This window comes from Panthera pardus, unplaced genomic scaffold (assembly GCF_024362965.1).
Source record: "Panthera pardus isolate Hobbes unplaced genomic scaffold, ASM2436296v1 HiC_scaffold_13, whole genome shotgun sequence".
Classification (NCBI taxonomy): domain Eukaryota; kingdom Metazoa; phylum Chordata; class Mammalia; order Carnivora; family Felidae; genus Panthera; species Panthera pardus.
This window is the reverse complement of record NW_026526688.1, coordinates 185,427,759-185,445,902: the sequence shown is the minus strand read 5'-3', so window position 1 is coordinate 185,445,902 and position 18,144 is coordinate 185,427,759.

The window sequence follows — 18,144 nt, the reverse complement described above, 5'->3', positions numbered from 1 at the left end:
TGATAAAAGAAAAAAAATGCAAGATGCGACCTAGTGCTTTGCCCGCCAGAGATGTTTTCTTTAATAAAATGCAACCGGAGTCTAGTTTTCTGGGAAATAATCAGTTTCCAAGTTGAAGGAAAGATGCAAAACTCCACGTACATAAGGCCTGGTGTGAAAAACCCTCGCTTACACACACAAAAACAAAAACAAAACAACAACACTTGCTGGATCTTCCTTTGCTGCATTCCTAAAAAAAAAAAAAAAAAAAAAAAAAAAAAAAAACGCACTTCCTTGGGATCTCACGTCCAACTTTCTCCTTTGCACTTCTGCCCTCCAACGTCACCAGATGCAGTGTGATGCTGGAAAGGTATTGCGGAGCTCCCTGGAATCGGTGATACAAAAATTCTAGGACACCATTGAACTATAACAACAACAGTAATAGTAGCTAACAATTATTGAATATAATAATGCGTTTGGCACTGTTCTAAGTGTTTCACCCAGAGTTCCATACTTTTATTATCTCAGTTTGGAAATTAGAAAGCTGACTTCTTAAGGGGAATATGTAAAGTTACTGGAGGAAAAAAAAGAATATTCTATTTTCTGGTGAGACAACAGATGGTCCAATGGCAAGCACTGAGCTACATTTTTCCTTCCTACCTCCATGTGTCTTAAAGAACTCGGAAACTAACACTGAGGAGGTGTCTGAGAAATTAATCAACCAACCCTTAGCAGGTGCTTAATCCATACCTGGTATTGTGGGAGGTACCTTTGTTTTGCAACAAGCAATCCAATCATGTCGCCAAGGACAAAAATGGTGCCTCCCTAGGACCAAGCTGAGTGTCTTGCACATAGTAGATGTTCAATAAATACCTGCCAATTGATTAGTTTCCTCCTCTGTGCCCAGCCTCAGCCTGGAGCACATGAAAGTGAAGATTCTGTTCTTGGTGTTGGTGATGCTGTTTTCTTTTCATCTTCCACCTCTTTTTTGTCCTCCAGAGCTTACGTGAAATTCTACTGGGCTCAAGAAACATCGGAGGGGGTGCTGAATCCTCATTCTATTCAGAGATAGCCGAGCTAAAATCATTTTCTAGGGTCAAGAAATAGCTTTTCCCAGAAGAGAAAAACAAAGGGACGAGGTGAGGGTACTGAAAAAAAAAAAGGGCAGAAGACGAAAAATCAAAATGGAGAAAAGGAGGCAGGAATAGGAAACAGAGAATCAGAGACAGGAGAGCTATGGACCATTCTTAGCCTCAACCCGGTGATACAGTGAGCTTCTTGAAAGGCACTGTTCTCTGAGAAGAGAATTCTGTTCACAGTCTAACAGGTGTGGAGGCTTAATTATTATTTTAACAGTGTGTTCGAGAAAAGTACAGACACTGATCTATACAATTACTCTCCTCAAATACAGACATTTGCCTCTGTTTTCACACATATAAAATGAAATCATCAGATGTACCAAATGTTGACATTTTCCCTCATGAAATACCAGATATTTCCTGAAACTTGGCTAATTATGTCCTTCACCACCCTCCACAAAAAAAAAAAAAAAAAAAATTAAAAAAAAAAAACTCCGCCTGTCACAATGTAATTCCAAAATCATTAAAATTCTTAAGTCATATACCTGAGAAACCAAGAGACACCGAGAGGTAGATGATTGTCTTGTCTTAAAACTGAAGACTAAATCAGGTTGATATTTACAAGCAAACCTTGGGATTCTCCACAAGAGCGAAGATGAGCACGTCTCCAGAACCTTAGAAATGCTCCTCTATGAAATTGTGGTATTTTGTATCCACACGATCAACACGTAGCCCCCGATCCCTCTCAAAGGTGGTGACACTGGCATTGTACTTCTCCCCTCACCAGACCAACAAGTGAGTTAGAACAGCTGCCAACTTTTGGTTTAAAGATTAGGCTCTTTGTATGGGTGATTTATTGCATGTTTATAGCTGGGGAAAACAGATTTTTTTTTTTTAGTTGAGAATATTGCTTTCTTTCCGGGCTCCAAGATTTGTACCTTTCTCCTCTCCTTTAAAGCAGCAAAAGCATTATATGCAGGAGGAATCTCCCTGGACCAGATTCTGTTTACAGATATTTGGGGGAGGAAGGGGAAAAAAAGGAAAAAAATTCTTAAACTAATCTTCAGTTACTCATGTACAGCAAGTTCAATTTGAATGTTCATGAATTCGTGGCAGGTTGATACCTCTGGTGAACTTGTCAATTATCAGCCAGTGCACAGATTGCAGACTTTAGCCCCATATGAGGTGGAAGGAGGGTCAGGGATGGAGGGGGAGAGGGAGGGCTGGTGAGGGAGAGCAAGAGAGGGATGAGAGAGACACGTTAATAGAGGCAACGAGACAGAAGCACACACATTGCCAAATGCCCCAGGATACAAAGAGGACCCTTCTATGAAGCCATTAAGTTAGTCGAGCCACCTCTGAATAAGTATGTGGGCTTCAAGTGATGCCACCTGTCGCCAACCACAGCTGTGGCTCCTGAGGCAGGATCCCCCAGTTATTAAGAGTGTGGGTGCTTCTGGATCAAACCACCCACATTCAGACCCATAATTCGCCACACGCTCATGCTACCTATGACCTGAGCAGTTTAATCACACTCTCCACATCTCTGTGCCCTCAATCTCTATCAATGAAGCCCACCTCATGGGGTTGTCAGAATGACCGAATGCAGGGAAAGGGTTTAGAACAGTGACTGGTCCATGGTAAGGGAAGACTCAATAAACATCCACTCCTGCTATACCTAATTTTCACATGACAGTCTCTGAAGGAAGGTTGCAAAGAGGTTGATATCCCATTGAAGCCACATCAAGCATGTGCTTCTCTGCATGGGGGCATCATGATTGTTCTATTGGTCACCAGTAGTGATCGTCAGTGCCACTGGTCCAGAACCATGGTGGGACCACCAAGGAAGGATAGCAGCTAACTACCAGCAAAAAACCAGACAAACAAAAAAATATGGGTACTTGCTATGACCACCGAGGCTGCTCCTGCGTGTGCAGCCAGAGGTATTTTCCGGATGAGCATCCATTTGCAAAAAAACTCAATGTGCCTTTTCTTTAAATACACCTGTTTATTCATTGCCAAACATGGCACCCCCAAAGGCAGGACCATCAACCGCAGCTCCCACTACATCTCTAGGGACTTTTGGGTTTTAGAGCAATAAAATGCCATGAATACTAGGTTTTCTTTGCCTATGCATCTTAAGATGATGTCACTTGTCCTCTGCAAATGGCCTCGTTGACCCGATGATGACAATGACGCTGATGATGACCATGGCAGGGGTGATGTAGTGATGATGGGTCGCATTTACTGAGCACTCTCCCTGAGCTGGCACTTGTCTAAGTGCTTTACCCAGATTTTCTCATTCCTCACAACCTCTCTAGGAGATGGGTTACCTTTCTTATGCCCATTTATACAGATGAGGAAACCGAGGTGCTGATAAGGTAGGTACTTTGCCCATAGTCACACAGCTAGTGATCTCCGCTATGACATCATAACAGGTTACCCCTAAAACGGTCTAATAGAAAAATCATTGGTTTGGAATTCAGGAAATCCAGTTGTGGGTCCTGGTTCTACCCAACTAGCTTTTGGTCCGTGTAACCGTACCTGGTTTAAGTTGCTTCACATCTTTAGTTTTAATGTCCTCCTCTAAGAAGGAGAAGCTTTCACATCAGTTGTCCGCTAAGGTCTCGTCCAGATCAACAATTGTATGATTCACTCGTTCATCTAGTAACTAGTAATTGTGGATTAAGCACCTACTATGTTGTAGACACCGTATGGGTCCTTATCCAACAGGGGTGAAAAACAAATAGATGTGTTTCCTGCCTTTCTGGAGCTCACAGTCTAGAGAGGAGATAATGTTAAGCACACAAGTAAATACATAATCACAAACATGTATATATGCCCTAAAGGACAAGTACCAGGGTCCATGAAAGAGAAAGACATAAATGACCCAATCTAAGCCAGGGGATTTTTTGAGGATATGATATTTAAAATAAGGACTGTAGGATAGGTAGGAGTTGGTTAGTTAAAGTGTGCAGGAAAGGTATTCCAGGTTGAGAGATAAACACATGCAAAGGGCTGAGGTGAAGAATGTGGAATATTCTGGGAACTGAGAAAAGGCAATGTAGCTAGGACACAATGAGTTGGGGAGAAAGTGGTGCCAGACAGAAGCCATGAGGCAGGCAAGAACCAGATCGCTAGTGTCTGTGCCCATCCGTGTCCTGTATCCTCAGGCTACCAGAGAATTCTACTAATCATCATAGCAAAGAATCCTTTCCTCTCCCCATCTCAAAGGAAATCAAGCTTTCCCCAAGGAAACAATAGGGATAAGGAAAAGGTACTAACTCTTAAGAAAGCCCCAAGCCCCATTAGTGCTTTAACAACATTTATCTACATCATTCTTTTCACCAACAGGGACAGTCCTGGGGAAAATGGCTACCTGGATAATTCAAGTAAAGTCTCCAATAATGCTTCAAAACTGACCTGAATGGTTCCAATAGCTTCTGGGATTCTCCATTTCACTTCACAAATGTAGACAGAACTATAAACCCATCAAGACGTTCTGACACACCCCCTGAGAAAGCCCCAGCTAAGTGCTTTAGCCCATCCTCTGGTAAGACTGTGAAATTTGAAGCCTTTGGCAATTGTCTTTTTCAAACTGCCAGGTCCTTCTAACGTCACATCTTCCAGAAAGTCTTCTCTAATCACGCTTGCTCTACATGGGAACTCACTCATCTGACTAGCTGTAGTTCTTGTATCATACCTGCATAGATGGTTATCTTATTCTCACTTGCATTTACCATTTGTTCACTGGTGGTAAGCACCCTGAGAACAGAGGCTGACTTAGTCAAAGGTCTCTTTGCTGGCACCTGACATTGTAGCTGGCAACAAAGGACCCTCACTTTGCATACGTTACATTTCATGGATTTAATCATGGGCAGCCCTAACTCTCTTTCACTGCCTAATATGCCCCACAGTGTCCCAACCACACTGCCCTGGGCTCCTCAGCCAAGGATGTCACCCAGCAGCACTCTGTCTTCAACCATTTCCCAGCAGCCTCATCCCAAACACGCCTGTTCCGTATCCCATTTCTGCCCGACCTGCTACTTCCTGCTAGGTTACAAAGGATGCGAATTGGTTGGTCCAATAAACAAAGCCTTGCTAACGTGGTACCTAGGTAAGGAGGTTCCCTCCCAGGTAGCTTCATACCATAAGCCCATCAGAATGTCCAGAGTTACAAAGGACTTAGAAGAATTCTGAACCCCTGGCCAGTAGTCCTCTGCTACAGGACCATCTTTGGTTAAAATCACATTGGGTGGCTACCCACTCCACTCACGGATACACCTGACCTGTAAGTAATCTCATGAAAATAATAAAAATAACTACCTCCATTATTTTTTGAACCCCTACTGACTCCCAGGTGCTAATCCTCTCCAAGTTCTGTAAATTAGGTCTTATTAGCCTCACGTTACAGAGGGGAAAAGAGACTCAAAGAGGTGGAGTGACTTCCGCGTGTTATGCAGGTGAAAGCCAAAGGCAGGACTCAGGAGCAAGTCTCCACAGCTTGGGCTGGTGCTACTCTACCACCTAATCTCTCTAGAAACAAAGGAATCTGACAGCCAGTGGCCAGCCCTCACTCTCTTCAAGCTCAGCATATTTCCCACCGCTGGTAGAGAGTCATCAACAGCTGCGACACCCTCAAGAGAGAGATCAGTCTGACTTTCATCAGAGAAAGAGTTTCCAAATAAAGAGAGCAAAAGGATCCTACATGGTTCCCAAACACTTCCCCCTTCTGTCAAACGGAGCAGGACAATGATCCCCAGGTTCCTTGAGATGACCGTAGCCCCCAGCTGCTAGGTGAAGACAGCAATGGCCCCACACTTGTGTTCATGGTGGATAACAGGCAAGGCTCCACAGTTCTCAGCGCAAAGACATGACATTGACAAGGCATGCAAGTCACATGATTCTGCGTCATGAAGAACCTAACTATATGAGTTCTTTGAGCAGAAGTTACACCTCATCTAAATGGGGTCAACATTGGCCTGCACACGAATGAGGGCAAGGAAAATAAAATCCAGTAGACACCAGGTGCTGAGCTAGGCATTTTACGTGTCTTATCTCCGACCCACCTTCAGAGGGAAGTATTAACTACAGTCCCACTGTGCAGAAAAGTAAACTGAGGCTCAGGGAGGTGACTTGCAAAGGTTTACAGGGCTAGCAAGTGGCAGATTTTGGACCCATGCCCGGGTCTATCTCACTCCCAGGCTGATGCTTTTTCCATTATACGATAATGTCTCGCCTTTGCATGCTTTCTGAACTCCATTTGTTGTGATTTTCAGCTGCCTGGATGGATTGCACACTTGGAAATCCACCAAAAGCAGATACTACATCTTTAGCAATTCACGTAAACGCTAGGCCAAATTCCAACCATCTTTTTAACAAGAGAACTCTCCAGCCTGAGTAATGGGACTTAGAAAAAAAGAAAAAGGAGAAAGGCAAAAAGTAATTCTCCCTCGCAGAGGAGGCCTGTGTGATTTGGAGGGTGTGGGTGGCCGAAGCTGGCACAGATATAATCACAGCCCATCATGGGAACAATGAGGCTATAACTCCAACTTCTGAAGAATGCCATTCATTCATTCAACAATTATTTTTGAGTGCCTCATTTGAACACAGCAAGGCACTGTGGGAGTGACAAAGAGGCAAAAAGCTTAGCCCAGCCCATAGGGAATACCCCACATTCCCATTCAGAGTTCTCAGAGAGAGAGAGAACTGGACAACCGCACCAAGGAGTCCTAGATTTTTCAAACACCGCTAACGTGAACTTATGGGCACCTAAATGGACAAGTTCATTCCTGTTTCTAAGCTTATGTGTTTGGTCCACAGTTCTCTAGTATTTCTCCCTTACTTTCCTGTTCTTTCTCTCACATATCTCTAGTCCTGTTTCCTTACCTCTCTGGTAGATTGTGCCCTGCAGTGGAAAAAAACCTGTCCCACCCCAGCTCTTCAATCTTCTAGCTATGTGACCTTGGACCAGTCTTCGTGCCTCCCTTAGGCTCCATTTGCCCCTTGGTAAAAGAAATGTAACGATCCCTGTCTCAAGTGTTCCAGGAGGACTAACCGAGATGGTCATATGTGAAAACCGTTTGAAAAGGACTTTTCTAGCAAACTGCTAGGAAAATATACATTTTACCCCCAGTGCTAAAATTTAGTAGATTATTATGTTAATGGTTAATATTGTGCTAAACAGAAAACCCTGCCAACTGGCCATTATTCCTTCTGGTTTTCCTTAGGCAAAGGCTGGCTAAGCCAAAGAGAAAAGCAAGACAAAGAACAGTACTTTGTGAATTCTTCCCCAAAAGGACAGCATTGTAAGTCTGCCGTGAATAAGGAGGGTAAATTATATTCAGCATGATATAAGTAATGACATATCAATTAACTGTGTCAACAAGGTCTAAAAATATGCAAATTACTGTACTTCAATTAGAAAAATCTACATCCTTAGAGAATATTGTAAATCAGGAAATTTGGGAGACATTAAGAGTAATCAGTGAGGGAAAGCATGTACTTTTTGCCGTATCCTATTTTTATACATACATAATGAAATAATTATAGCTACACTGTATTTATGCCTCTGCAAAAATATTAAAATCTTAAGATCTTTACAATGATAAGTTAAATCTGTATTATGTTTTCAGACAACATTAATTATAAGAAAAAGAAATCTATTATCATTCACTATAAGTAAGTTGAAGCTAATTTGGACATGTAAATTAGAAATGCTGTTTTTCTGAGCACCAGAACATTAGCAAAGAGAAAGAAAGAAGAGATATCTAGATCAATTACTGAGTCTATAAATGCAAAAGCTTTAGCGTGTTTAAGTTGTAATGCAAATTTAGGAGTGGTTAGTAACTTTTCTCAAAATTATCAAACTATTTGGTTTTTCAATTTTTTAAAGGCCTTCCTGGTTTTCTCTGCTTAAAATGCATAAAGCTATCTGTTTGGCATGTATTTGCCTTTCTCTGAGCTGTACCCTAGCTGCAACTCACAAACAAACAGCCGGAGCCAAAGCTGGGAATGTATAAGGTGATGCCAGTTTTCAGTGACTGGGATATTCAGCACAGTAACAGAGGAGTGGTACCTTTGATTTGAAATGTAGTTGGCATGAATTCCAAAGATGCCAGAGGAATGCCAGGCAAAGGGACACAGGACTCAGATCAGCAGCCACTCACCTCTCCCCTGCCTTCCAGAGAAGTGCATTCTGGCTGGGAATGTCCTGCACGGAGACCCCCGGAAACTGATCTGTTTTACCCTTGCTAATTGCAAGCTATATGAGGCTTCATCAGGACCTGAAAATTCTGACTTCAGAATGATTCTTCCCGAAGATGTGTCCACACCCTTCTTCCTTTCCACATTCATATATCAGGACCCAGAGTTCAACAGCATCTTTTCTAAAAGCAATCCCAACTACTCCAGGCTGAGTCAGTCCCTGCCTGAGTTTTATGAAGCCCAGGGCATTTTGATGCTTAGTGTGTCCACCCAGATTAGGGGCTCCATGAAGGCAGGCAGGGTACCTGTTCTCGGTGCTTCAGCATTGCACAGTGACTCCTGCAAAGCATACGCCAATCAGGAGATCATGCACAATCGATCAAGACAAAGGAAGAAGAAAGACCATAGACCTGGCAAGTCTCTACTAGGAAGAATGTATTTTCTTAGCCCTAAGTATGCACACTTCTGTTAAAGCAGCCGGCACTGAGTCAACCCTTTCTTTGGTTAATCCAATGAATAATCAGAGTTAGAGTCGGTTTAATGAAAGATGGGGAAGTAGATGATGTTTGCCTCTATATCTCTTGCCACCCCTCTTCTATTCGCCAACCCCTGGCTCCCACCAACACCCACGAGCTCTCCACTCGCCTCATGCTCTCTGCACCTGGCTTATCCAAGTCTGCTTCTCTGGAAAACATCTGATAAGACTGCTTACAATGAGAGGCTGGGTTTACTAAAGCACCCCTTCCCGGAGTTTTGTCCTTGAACACGGAATAAAACGTTATGCCAAAAGAAGGAAGACCTAACAGAAGAATTTCAGACACTGGTAGGCCGGGCATGTATTTCAGGGAGGAAAGCCCATTTTCAGTCTTCCTTAACACACACACACACACACACACACACACACGCATGTGCACATGTACACACAAGCACAATTAGGAAACTACATGGTCTGCCTGTTTAAATGTCAACTCTGATGGGTGCAGATATTTCTCAAAATGGGGCTATCTGAAATGCTTTTAAATTGTTTAATTGGTGGTGGGAATGAAGCAAGAGAAGCGATGCTATTTCCAGCTGGTGAGAGGGCATTCTTCAGCCTTGTAAAAAAAAAAAAAAAAAAAAAATACTAACCCACCAAAATGGTTTCCAGTGCATTTTCTCCACAGAGAATATGCTTAGTTGTTGAGATTTTTAAAAAGAAAAGAAAAAGACTAGCTTCTTTCCCAGTTTGCCCAATATAAATCCTGGCATATATACATCTATAACGGTATAGCTATCGACGTAGTTGTGGATACAGACGTAGGTATCTCATCTAGTCCGCTAGGTGAATAGCGTATATATGCCATGTGCAAGTAATTAACAGCACAGACGCTTAGACCAGCTCCGCTAACTAATATGAGTTTAGACAAGTTGGTTAAACTCTCTAAGGTTTAGTTTCCTCATCCGTAAAATTGAAAGGATAATCAATTTCCTCATAGGGCTGTTGTGTAATTAAATGAGATAATGCTAATAAAAAGCCTCGTATGCGTGGTAGCACAAAGTCACTCTCCACTGGTTGCAACTCTGAAGTATCCTCATAATAATAGTTGTTACGTCTGCCATAAGTTTTCTCTGCAAAGAGGAGTTTGGGGACTGATGGCATTTTACAAGCTCGTACTTCCCCCAAATTTTGTGAGCATATGGTACCTACTCCTTGAGTCCACATGGCTCAAAGTAATTCATCTGCCTTACTTGTTTAAGAACTCAGGGAGGTAAATATTTGGGCCAGATATGCTAATTCACATGAATTTCCAGAAAAACAAGAATGTCAAACAGCAAGCGGAATCTAAAGTGGCAATTTTAAAACCATAAATTCAAGACTGTTTCTTATGCAAACCGTGATGATATTGCCATCCTTTCCCCCACCCTCTGTATTGCCAATCAGTCCATATTTTTCTCCCCATCTTCTTCATTTTCCCCATCCTCTTCATTGTTATGGCTCACCTTCCATAGTTTTGTGTCTTCGATACTGTGGGATTTAGAGCAAGAGCCCCAGGTTCACGTGTAGCTATGGTTCTTCTGATTGATCACGCTAATAAAGACAATGCGCTCAAGGCTTAATCACCAAACTGTGGCCTGAACCTCAGAGCATTACAGGCTACAAAGAAGTTCCAATTAACAGCTTACGGAAAAGTTAAGGAGTCGGGAAGAGGTGACAGCAAATCTCCCCGCCGGACCTGAATGAGGCCGTGGGGCCTTTCTGAGATCCGTCTTTGCTTCCCCGCACTCCGTCCCCGGGAACAGAGAGAGGATTCACCCGTCATGACTTCTGATTAACGAAAGTTAACTTTATTAAATGCCACAGTCCACATCCCGCCGGTTGTGTAGGATGGGTATCAGATTGGGATCAGGAGAAACTCTACAACATTGACTTAGTCATCGGTCTGCCTAAAAATAAAGGGAGAGCTGGGGAGGGAAATCAGTCACTCTTCTAGCACTCCCCGGAGAAGGAGAAAAAGTAAAAACAGAAAAGAGAAACACATGCTATAAACACGGCCCACCTTTTATTGTAGAACTCCTGCTCTGTATCCAAAGGCTTTGCAATTATTTGGCTATTACTTATCTTTAAACATCAGCTAAAGAGATCTAGCATTTTGGAAAGGTAATTATACCGTAATGCAGATGGTAGTAATAACAATTACCCAAGATAAGCCCTTGCAGTGATCTTTGCAAAGCAAAGCAAAGCTAAAGTCGTACTGACTCATGAAGGACCCCCAGTGGAGAAGGATGCGGTGCTGTAGTCGGACTGTCCCTTGGAAAAGGGGCAGGCAGGTGTTATCAATCTCACCTCTGGAGGCAAGACTAGGTGGAGGTTAAAAAATTCTTATCGAAGTTTAAAACGTTGCTGACGTGGAGACTATCCCCGATAGTCCTTATTTGATGGGACTCCTACCCACCTCAAGTGCTGGAGGGAGACATTTCTTCCCCAGCCTCTTGTGTCCCAACTTTGGCCTCGATTCCCATATCCGAAACTGCCTGCCACATGCATTTCTGCGGCGAAGGATTCATCCTACAACATGATAGTTGTTGAAACAGGGGGGATCTAATTGCTTAGAAATCATTAATTGCTATAAATAGATGACTTCTGGGAGTCAATGAACTATAAGCAGAAGAGACAGTGTGTTTGAATGTCACGTTTGTGCTCTGGATATTTTTATGACTTGTCAGTGGTTCCATAAAGAACTCACACAGCAAAAGGTGCCTAGTCAACCCGTACTGATTGAAATTGCCAGTTAGAAATAGATCGTTCTTGTTCTAAACCTTGACCACCCTTCTAACAAATCAGGGTGTGCATTTATGATGCATTACTAAGGAAAGTTAGTATCAGCCATCCAAGAAGAAAAAAAAAAAAAAAAAAAAAGGAGGACACAGGGGAAGCAGTATCTGATCTTTGCTATTTTCCAGGGCATAAAATAACAACCTATCATCTACCTTTTGCAGGTCATTTTTATCACATTGCAGGCCAAACTGAAATTTGACCTCCATTTTCCAGCTATGCCAGTGATGATAAATTTAATGCACACAGAGCAAATGAACAGGAGGCCCGGAGAAAGTCAGATTAGTGTGGGATTATTCATTCCTGAGTTTCTACAAGGGAAAGGGACATTTCTCTCCTTAGAATCTTCATCACGTTCCTTCCTCCAGGTGGGTAGCTTGATGCCCACACCTTGACCCTTGGCCTGAGTAATTCTACAGTCTTTCTGATTTTTCCTGCACTTCTAGGCCCTTTTGCTCCTAAGCCTTAAGGAGGAAGGGAAATCAGGGCGCCTGGGTGGCTCAGTGGGTTAAGCATCTGACTCTTCATTTCCCCTCAAATCATGATCTCACGGCTTGTGAGATCAAGGTCAAGCCCTGCGGGGGGGGGGGGGGGGGGGGTGGAGGGAGGGTCTGCACTGACAGCACTGAGCTGGTTTGGGATTGGGATTCTCTCTCTCTGCCCCTCCCCGCCTCGCTCTCTCCCTCCCTCTCTCTCTCTCTGAAAACAAACTCTTTTTTAAAAAGGAGGAAGGGAAATCATTTCTCTGACTCATTTCATTCTGTGATTCAATGCAGGTGCTCATTTTCCAACAAAGCAGTGAATAAACACCATAAACACCTCTTACAGAAATCCCAGCAATGAAGCAGGAAGGTAGCACCTCGAAAAGGAAGAACTGCTATTGGAACCCAACAAATCTGCAGGGCTTCGCCATGGGGAATGCAAAGGTAATCGAGCTGCCAATTAGCAGCTTCTTATAAACCTGACCTTCCTTTTAGCTGTGGAGTTTGGGTCTGTGAAGGAAGCCTACCTTTCCTCCAGGCCCACCTGCAGGAGGGCCCTGCTAAGCGGCAGGTGTGCGGACGTAAACCCACTCATCACAAAGCAACAAGTCGCCCGTGACCTTGTTGCAGCTTCAAACATCATTTTCCCAAATCCTCGGCACCCAGGGAAATTCCAACCGTCCTCAAATTGCAAGGTCCTCTCCCCCCACCGCCGCCCTTCGTGTTTCCACCTCCTTCACAGACCTACCAAAGCAAAGCAACTTCTGACAGCAGCCAACTTCCGGGACACCTGAGCTCAGAATCCAGTCGGTCCCTGACTACAATAGCTGCAAGCGATTCCATAGGGTCCCATGAAGTACAATTGCCCTTCAGATCTGCATCAGCTGGAATCTCTGAATAATCAAATGTTTTGCTAAGTCATCCGTGCACATGCGTGCGTGCATTCGTTCACTTCAAATCTCACTTGCATCCTGCCTCGCCTGCGATCAAAGGCATCCAATTCATTCATTCCATCCGGAAAGAAAGGCAAACCCCTTACCTTGGCTTGCAGGGTCCCTGCTCCCACTCTGATATCGTGTCCTGCTCGCTCGCTCTCTCTCTCTGGCTCACCTCTGCTCCAGCTGCCTCTCCTACCAAACAGCCCATGCACACGCCCACCTCGGAGTTGGGGCCGGGGTTAGACTTGCTCTTCCTTCTCTCTAAGACATCTTGCCTCCACGTGTCCACGGCTTACTCTCCCCGCCTTCAGGTCCCCACTCAATGAGTCCTTCCGTAGCTCCCCTCCAGTAATTAGCAGCCCCACTGCATTCTCTGTCTTCGTTCAGGCTCCTCTATTCTGAGGCGACGACTTACAAGCAGTGTCATTAGTAGAGGTGATTCTGGGGAGCCAGAGTGAACGGGTGGGGAGGTGCAACGGGGCAGGAGAGAAAAGCGGTGCAGCTGATCTGGGCTGAGGGAGGGCTGCTGTCCCAGGAGAGCTTTGGAGGAAGTGACCGAGATGGGAAACTCTCACAGGCACGGGACCTCTTCCTCAGCTGCGGCTGACTCAGAGATGGCCTGGAGGGACGAGGTGCAGGGTAGCACCAGCCTGTGCTACCTACCTCTCTATCACCTGGCTTGGATTTCTTTTCCTAAAGCTCCCATCCCCCGACGTAGTGTCGGTGATTTGTCGATTTATTTACCGTATGTCCCTTTTCCCTTCCCGCTCCCAGCCCAACAAACACATACACGTACGCTCAGTGGGAACACAGATTCCCACTACATCCTGACACCTAGAAAAGCGCTTGGCAGATCATGTTGGATGAATTAACTTATTTATTAATTTGTTCGTGTATTTACGTAGCAAGCATCGACTGAGCTGTACGTAGGGTGTCAGAAGTGACAGAGGCTCCATTCTGCACAGCCGAGTTCTGTTTTCTAGATGCTTCATAAGTCTCTGCCTTGGGCCCCCAAGTACAAGTCAAAAACTACTCAGGAGGGATAGATGCTGCTTTATTAGCTCCTAAGAAGAAAAAAACCAAACAAACTCCTCAGGAGGGAGAGACTATGTCGTGTAATTGCGTTTTGTTGCTGCTGGGTTCCATGGAACCTAACACAGATCCAGGCCCATGCAAGATACTCAAGAAATTCTCTCGCATCGAGCTCCATCTCTATAATCCCTGCCCTGGAGAATCTACCGTCCAGTGATAAAAATAGCCATAGAAAGCAATAATAATGTAACAGCGGAAATGCAACAACTGAGATCTCTACAGAGAGCTACGTGAGTAAGGAGTGGGAACAACAATGGATCTGGAGAAGTCAGAAAAAAAAAAAAGTGCACAGAGGCAGGAACATATTAACTGGGTCTCGAAGAATGAGTTAAGAGTTTGCCACTGGAAGGCCCTACGTGCACTCCTGGGAAAAGGGGTGGCTTTGGGGATGTTCAGATAGCTGTGTGACATTACACAAATCTGGAACATGAAACACGTTGGCAGGGATTGAACTCTGTAACACAGCCTTCATCAGCCAGATAGAAATTCCTTTAAAAAGTCAAATGTGAAAGACTCTGATACCCAGTGTTAGTGAAAACGTACAGAAGGAGACATCCTCTAACACCGTGGGTGGAGATGGCAATTAGTGCAACCTTTTAGGAGGACAATAGTTTGGTGTCGAGGAAAGTTGGAAATACCATTGCCCCACAGTTGAGCCATTTCACTTCTGGTAGACACCTAGGAGGAATGCTCTTACAAGCCAAAGGGGACATCTACGAGGATGTAATTAACAGCACAATTGATAACCGTGAAAAACTGGGACAAATCTAGTTCTCCATCAATAGGGGAATGCGTGTCTACAGGCAGTAAATAAATCATGGAATTTATTTAGAAGGGAGTTGAATGAACTTGATTTACATAATCAACATGGAGAAATCTGCTATAATATTTTTTTTTAAAAAAGCAAGTCACAAGAGAATACATGCATCATGACACTATTGTGTAAATTCTGAAGCTCACAAAAGTCTAGACTGAGGAGGATACTTGTACATAAAAAGTAAAGGTATGAAAATAGCAATAGCTTCCTGTGGAACAGTGGTTATCTCAGAGAGGAGAGCAGCAAATGAGATTGGAAAGGGGACAAATGGAGCTTTACTGTATCTAAAATGTGTTATTTCTTAAGTAAAAAAAAAAATCAGAAGCAAACGTGACAAAGTGTGAGCCTTTGTTAAATATGGATGTTGGACACGTGGGTGTTCCTTAGGCATTTGTTCTATTAGTCTGTTTTTCATACTTTTTAAAAAATATTTCATTTTTAGTGGTCAAACAAATTTCACTTGAAAGATAAGACCCATTTTATTGTTTTCATTCCATGGCTTTAATTTTAATGAGTTGACTCTGTTTTCTGTATTAGAACAAAAACTCAGAGACTACTCCATTCATTCATCCAAACTTTTACTCAATCAACAAACATTTATTATGTGTCCGTTATGTAAAAAGCTACTTTTCTACACAACCATAGAGGATATCTATAAGCTCAAAAGATAAAAGCCTCAGTTTCAATGAGTATATAATTTGTCAAGAGACAAAGGACATACACATCCAATCTCTAATATGTAGAGACTGCATTCCACAAAACTCCATCACCTTGATGTACTTTACTTCTTATTAGCATGTGGCTGGTGTCAGTGTAAAATAAATTTGGAGCCATAAACACACTATCAGCTCTCTCGTATCTCAGCAGTTGTCGAGATCTAAAAAAGTAATGGCAGGAAAGGACTCTATACCTGAGGTTCTGACTTTCTTTCTTTTTTTTAATGTTCATTTATTTATTTTGAGAAAGAGAGAGCTTGCAAGCGTGAGGGGAGGGGTGCAGAGAGAGAGAGAGAATCCTAAGCAGGCTCCGTGCTGTCATCACAGAGTCTGATGCAGGGCTTGATCCCACAAACCACGAGATCATGACCTGAGCTGAAATCAAGAGCTTAACAGACTAACCCACCCAGGTGCCCCCAGGTTCTTACTTTCTTGAGGACAAGGAGCCAGAAGTCATGTTGCCAACCGTCACTCCCATTAACACACATGTGGGATGAAAGGAGAAAATAAAGACAAACAGTGGATCCCCTCCCCTGGGTGCTGTTCACAAGCAGAGTCAGCCATTTTTTATTAAAGTGTAATTGACCTATAACATTAGATTAGTTTCAGGTGTCCAACATAATGATCCAATATTTGTATACATGCAAAATTATCACCACAATAAGTCTAGTTACCATCTGTCACCATACTGAGTTACAAAAAAAATTTTTCTTATGGTGAGAACTTTCCAGATCTGCTTCCTTAGCAATTTTCAAATATGCAATATTATTGACTCTAGTGACCATGAGTACATTAACATCTCCATGAGCTATTTATTTCGTAACTGCAAGTTTGTATCTCCTCATCTCCTTCACCCATTTAGCCCACTCCCTACCCCCTCTCCTCTGCCAACCACCAATCTGTTCTCCGGATCTTTGAGTTTTATTTTGTTTGTTCATTTTTTTTTGTTTTTTAGATTTCACACATAAATGGAATCACAGAATATTTGCCTTTCTCTGTCTGACTTATTTTACGTAGCACAATACCCTCAAGGTCCATCCATATTCTCACAAATGGCAAGATTTCGTTATTTTTTATGGGCAAGTAGTATTCCATTATATATTTATCATGCACAGTGAAGGAAATATATATTTACATGTATATAAATGTATACCATCATATACTCCAATATATATAATTCCCATACATATATTCCAATTCAATATTTATATAATATAGTATATATAAATATATAAATATATAAATATATATATATATATATATATATAATATAATGCACAGTGAAGGAAATCATTAACAAAATGAAAAGGCTACCTACTGAATGGGAACAGATAAAGTCCTATTGCTTACTACAGCTACCCCCCAGGACTGAGAAGAAAAAAACTGAGAAGAAACAACTCTGGCCAGACCCCCGGCCTTCTGCTCAAATAGGACAGTGGCTCAATACCCACAGTCAAGAAGGAGAGAATACTCACTCTGTCCCTCCTCTCTTCTGATCTTGCATAATCTAGGATTTACTCCTGTATTAACTTTTTCAGTTATGTAATACATAAATACATTATCCTTATGAAACAGAAAAACAAAAGTCCACGTGTAAATACTAGGGAAATGTCTCTTCAGTGCATTTTTCTACATTCATAAACATATATATGCATTCTTAATATACACGGCTTATAGTGAAAGTTAAAAAGTTTTTGTCACTTAATGCACTGTAGTCTTGGCAATCTTTCAACGTCATTACTTACAGTTCTATTTATAGCATTCTTTTTACAAGTGCAGAATATTGCAGTATGGTTAGAGCATCATTTTTAAGCATTCCCCTACCGATGGACATCAAGGGTGTTTCTAATTTCTTTGTGATTTTAAATAATGTTGCAATCAACTTCCTTGTGAAGCTCAATTCAACCAAGCCAGGCACCATTTTCTAGCGGTTCCATCTCTGCCGCGGGCCCCAATATGATTCAAACCCTCAGGAGGAAGTGACAGCATCACATATGTTTTAATTATGGCTCCACTGAACCTAAAGCAGAGCCAGGCCCATGCAACGTACTCAAGAGATGCTCACGAACTGAGGACATTTGGGACCTTAGCGTTCCCACTGCCTCTACTCCTCTGATGAGCGAAACGTGCTGGGGTAAAAGCTGACAACTGGCATCTCGTTCACAGGAGACACTTTAATAAATATTAAATGACCCCAACAACTTGAATAAACTAACGCATTGTTTCAGAAAGTTGGAAAACTCTCCATGTGAATCGATTCTCTTCTTCCTTGGCCTTTAGGGGCAGAAAGGACACAGCCCTCTCCCCACCGGGCAGAGAGCCCGTCGCTCACTCTGCCAGGCCCCTCCAAACAAGATGCTCGAGTGGGTGCAGGCAAGGTCATTACCTGGCAACATGAACTCCCCTTATCTCCCTGGCCCTGTTTCAGAAGAGTCATTGACAGCAGGGATTCAATCTCCCTTCTAAAGCCCTTTCCCAGATAAACAAGCTTTAAAGAATCCACGGTGTGCACAACCTTTTGA